Here is a 6,000-nt window from a genome sequence, read left to right on the forward strand (position 1 = left end):
ATAGGCTCTTTGAGGATTACAGGATTTAGGGATTTGGGGTACATGGATTAAAGGTTAAGGGATTAAGGGTCAAAAGCTAAGGGATTTTGTGCTTACAAGTTAGGTAGTTTAATGGTTAATGGCTGGGATGTTTTAGGTTTGGATGGTCTGTCGAAGCTTTGTGTTACAGGATTACATTTCAGTTCCTTTACTGATTTTGATTAATTAAGGTTCTGGGAGATATTGTTGTTACACATACAGTTTCTTAAGCATGTGATGCCTTTCCTAATCAGACCAGACCTAGGAAATCCAATTAGTAATCCAATTAATAAATATCTCACCCTGCCATTAGACAGTTAGTCATCCAATTAGACCGTTTTGACACCATTACTTTTTACAATTAAATCGATGTAACCTTCATTGTTAGTACCAATATTCCTTCATCGTTATTAGGTTTTTTTCTTTAGTATTCATGTTGTTACATCTAGAGATCAATGCAATCGTTTAGAAACCCATTTTGATTTAAAAAATCTGAATGATTAATGAGGAGTGACCACCGATAATTCTAACACCTTGACATTCTCCACTGAGCAATTATCTGTGTGCGCTGAAGCAACTTTGTAACGGGTTCCTAACATTGTTGAGTATTTTTCTTGTGAGCAGCTATGGGTGGAGCAATGGTCAGACACGAACATGATTTTGTTAGTGTTGTTACAACATCTAGAAGCATTGGAAATTTTTCGAAGTGCTGGATGGTTGAGTTATTTTGAAAAATTACAAGGTTTCATTGAATTGGTTGCTTTAGAATTTTCCCAAGCCTTAGTTGAACAATGCTTTGTGTCGGGGACTTAAAAATTGTTGTTACAAAATAATTTATCGCAAAAGTGACAAGGCTACCTAGGACAAGAGAATGATAGTTCTCAAGGAAAGTCGCCAGTCCTGAAGCTAAGGCCATATTCTTACAAGAGGGAGAAGAATTGACACCCAAGCACAAGGGTTTTGATAGAACATCTCTTCCTCACCCTTGGGAAGATGTAGCCTTATTCATCCAAAAATTCATTACCTATGAGGGTCGTTTTGGGATTATTTTCAATTATCACTTTCAATTATTGTCACACTTGATGATAGGAAAGTTGATTAATTTACCATACTACTTGTTGAAGTCATTACAACACATGGTAGAGGTTGTGAAAGGGGCAAAACATCCAAAAAATTACATCACTAACCATGCACTCATTAAATTAATCATCATGCATTCATTATAGAGACAAGGGAGCTCATGGCATGCTTTGATAGTGAGACCTTGTGCTGGTGTGAATGAGGAGCATGAAGAGAGTGTTGAAGCAACACCCAGTGTTGAAGCAACCCCTAGCATTGAAACAACACCAAGTATTGAAGCAACACCCAACGCTAAAACAACACATGTTGCTGAAACTGCTACATCTTCCAAGAGAAAGAAAACCACAAGCTCTAAGTAGAGTAGGGCTGATACACCTCCTATGAGAGGTAGAGTTCCATTAGAACGACCCCTATTTCATCCTCATAAGGAAAGGAGACATGGATAGATGAACCTGTGTGATCCATATTTAAATATGAATGCAACAAATTACAGAGGTAATCGTAAAAACAGAGATGCAGCGGAAATAATACTTCATTTCATTAATATAAAATATTGAAATATGCTTACAAATAGGGATGGAAATAAACTAGCTAGGGCAATGGTAACTTATCTCTGAGAAGAGATGTGGCGGCTACATGCCTCTAAATTGTCTTACAATGAGGCTTAAGGGCCTTTTTATTATTGAACAATAAGAGAAAACCCTAAACAACCAAAACCCTAACCCGAGGAGATGTAACGCCAAGAGTTTATGGGCCCCGTTGGGGTGAGTTGGATAGCCAACTTCCCGAGGTCGTGACTTGGTCATATTATCTCCGTTTTCCGTGCATGATAGCCCATTGGAAAGATATCTCCAAGGACTACGACAAAAAAGACGATTTTAGAGAAAAAAATTGTTGGCGGTATATTTCCCAAAAAACGTCGTTTAGGGCCTCAAAACGGCTCCGGAAGTTTACGGCCCGAAAAACTGCTAAAAATAGTAAACTGTGCTATAATTAAGGAAACTGAAAAATTGGAAGAAGCAATGGTGGGGGTCCCAGTGGAATTGGCAGGTGGCCACCAATATCCACTTGGATCATTCCTCCCCCCTTAGGAAGCAATGGTCCCCATTGCGTTGAGTTTCTCCATGAGATGAGGGAACTTCTGCTGAACTTGGTCCCTAGTGAGCCACTTGCCCTGGTGAAGGAGTTGGCCTGCTTTGACAAGTCGATACAGTTGGATATTCTATTGGCGAGTGTGATTGATCTATGAGTCCATGATCTAATGAGTTGCAGCTTGTTCCATGCAATCTGGATTTAACTCTGTGGGTGTGAGCTGTTCTGCAATGTTGGATGTGTCTAGTAATGGTGGAAAGTATGGCTGAAGGCGGTCCACATTGAACACTGGGTGCAGGCCAAGGAATGGGAGAATGCTGAGCTCAAATGCATTGTCTCCCATAGCCTTGGTAATGGTGTAAGGACCATATCGAAGTGGTCTGAGTTTCTGATAGGCTCCGGTAAGGCATTCCTTTTGCAAATGAAACCAGACTTTGTAGCCCACCTGAAACTTGTGTGGAACCCGATGTTGATCATGTTGTTGCTTGTACTTGGCATTTGATTTCTCCATGATTTCATGGACCTGCTGGAAAATATGTTGGATGTGCTCAATGAAGCTTTTGCCGTATCTGTTTCGGACTGGACATGAGCCGAATTTGCATGAGTAGCTACAAATGGCATGGCCACATCAATGGGACATAGTGGCTGGAATCCCAAGCCCACCTGAAAAGGGCTGTGGCCAGTTGAGCTATGGAGAGCTCAATTGTAGCTGTGTTGAACATTGGGGAGGCTCTCTTCCCATGTGCATGGATGCTTTGAGTTTTACATACGCAGAATGTGTACGATCATCCTGTTGACAACCTTTGTCTGACCATCAGTTTGAGGATGGAAGGCTGTGGACTTAGTGAGTTTGGTGTCCAGCATCAACCAAAGACTGGACCAAAATGTACTGAGGAACCTGCTGTCCCGATCTTAGATGATAGACTGTGGGATCCCAAAGTGTGTCCACACTCGTTCAAAGAAGAGTTTAGCAGTGGCTTCTGCTGTGATATTCTTCTTGCAGGCCGCCATAATGGCCATCTTTGAGAACCTGTCGATGACCAAAAAAACACAGTCATTTCCATGCTTGGTGGAAGGAAGGCCTGACATGTACTCCATGGAGATGGATTCCCAAGGTCGACTAGGGGTAGGCAGTGGGGTATAGAGGCCTTGCTTCTTCATGGTCGGTTTGGCAATGGCGTAGGCAGTGCATGATCTGATGTACTTCTCGACATCCTGTCGAAGATTTGGCCAATATAAATACTTTTGCAGTACTGCCACCATTTTTTCGACCCCGAAATGCCCAACAAACCGATTGTAGTGTGCTTCCCAAATCATCTTGGCACGCTCGCTTGAAGGAACACAGAGGTGACCTAGGTGGCATAACAGGGCATTCTGGAGGTGAAAATTTGGAACATGTTGACCTTCCAAGAGTGTCCGGTATGTGTGGCCGAATTCCGGGTCGCTTTTGTAGAGAAGTGGCCAATCAGAAGTCTCGTGCCCATAAGAGTTGAGCACCATGGTTAACGCCATGATTGGTGGTCGATTGAGGCAATCTGCAACATTATTGGTGCTGCCCTTCTTATACTTGATATTCAAATGGAACTATTACAGGTATGTGGACCACTTCTGATGGTGATCATTATGAAATTTCCCTTGGGTCTTTATGAACTATAGGTGTTATATACCTAGAGGGGATAATATGGGGTACCAAGGGAGGTACCCAAGATAATAATGTAATAATGGTATGGGCCATAGTAATAAATAAGGTGGTTAACCCATGTCATGTAAGGGACTGTTATGTACCTAGGGGGGATAATATGGGGTACCAAGGGAGGTACCCAAGGTAATAATGTAATAATGGGATGGGCCATAGTAATAAATAAGGTGGTTAACCCATGTCATGTAAGGGACCACAAGTAGTTAATAATAATGTAAGGGGCCCATGGTATTAGTTGATGGTATAAGGAAACCATGGTAATGGTACATGGTATTGTATGTATGAGGCCTATATAAAGGCTAGAGACTCCACATGGAATATGAAGATGAAGAGAAGTATTCTTGTATGAACAGGCATATGGCTTGTGGAGTGTTCTCCTTCCTTAAGGAGTGAATGTATGGTGTTGCCCTACCATAAGGGTTTTGATAATAAAGAAGAATTTCTATCTATTTTGATCTTGTTATTCTTGGGTTATTTCTATTATCATATATCTAAGGGTTAGATCTACAACAAGTGGTATCAGAGCTATAACAAGTGGTATCAGAGCTATAACAATTGGTATCAGAGCTACAACAAGTGGTATCAGAGCACTTTCTTGGGCACAAAAGTGGAGATTTTTTTTTTTTTTTTTTTTTTGCAGGGTTTCGGGGGCGGCGACTTTGCAGGTCAGATCTGTACGTTTTGGTGCCAGATATATAGAATCTAATTGCATATCTGTATTCCTTGTGAAAAAATACCCAAATTCAAAAAAAAAATCAGTTGAATCGGAGTCCGAATGAAGGAGATATCGCTGATTTAAAAATCAGTGGGATTACAGACAATTTTCAGGACAGCGAGTTTGCGGCGTAGATCTAGAAGTCCTGGTGCCAGATCTGCAAGATCTAATTGTAGATCTGGAATCTTTGTGAAAAAAAACATGATTTCAAAAAAAAAATCAGTCGAATCGGAGTCCGGATGAGGGAGATATCGCTGATTTAAAATCAGCTCTTTTTGCAGAAATTTTGGGTGACGCCGGGAGAGTAGCAGCGCAGATCTGAAATTCCAGTGTCTGAATCAGGATTTCTACCACATGGGCAGATGCAGAGTGGCTGTTCCATTTCTAAAAACAGGTTATAATAGGGATTCTGAGCAATATTGACGGATCTGTGACCATTTCAATTTTTCGCCAATATTTATGTGATGGCGGGCCTAGATCGCCTTGAACAGGAAGACTCTTTTTTGGGTCGTCTCTGTAAGCTCCAACAGACGGGTACAGTGGAGGAATATATTACCGCTTTTGAAGCCTTAGCCTTCCGCACTTGGGGTCTCACAGATGCATTCTTCAAGGAATGTTTTATCAACGGTCTTAAAGAAGCCATCAAAGCTCAAGTTCTACTTCAACACCCTTCCACGTGGAAGGAGGCTTGCCAGTTAGCTCGTCAGGTCACATTGCCTAGCAAAGATTTTATTTTTATAGAAAAGAAGGAAACTATGGAACCTAAAGGGTTATTTCCTACTGGTATATCCTTATTGCAGGTGCATGGATTGATTCAGAAAGAGAAGATCATTGTTTCTATCAATCCTAGTTGTAAACATAATTTTATCAGTGTTAATTTGGCAAAAAAATTTCAAGTCCCAGCAAAACAAATTGAACATACACGGGTTGATAATGAGGATGTTCAAGTGTACAAGGATTTGAAGATTTCTATGGATAAATATGTGTTGCATGGTGATTTTTATGCTTCAGAAATGGATAATATGGATGTTGTTTTGGGATATCCTTGGATGGAATCCATGGGTACTATCAATATTAATGTGCAGAAGAAATTCCTAAAGCTATGGTATAAAAAGAAGAAAATTACATTACAGGATATTTCCATCCATAAACAGGTAGAGCACATGGAGGCTGAAGCAGAAGATGTTCAAGGGACTGACATATCAGATGATGAGCCTTTGATGATCGACAATCAAACACAAACAGAGGCTGCAGAAGAAAAGGTTACAGGTGATGATACATCAGAGGAGGGCTCAGTGGTTGAAGTCATATTGAAAAAGAAGACACCACAACAGGCACCACCGCAGGGTGAAGTAAAGAAACAACCATCGTGGGTTAAAACTACAACATATCATCA

The sequence above is a fragment of the Pinus tabuliformis genome, chromosome 4_2 (genome assembly GCF_031772625.1).
Source record: "Pinus tabuliformis cultivar Carrire ecotype Pingquan chromosome 4_2, CPIR1, whole genome shotgun sequence".
NCBI classification, from domain to species: Eukaryota; Viridiplantae; Streptophyta; class Pinopsida; order Pinales; family Pinaceae; genus Pinus; species Pinus tabuliformis.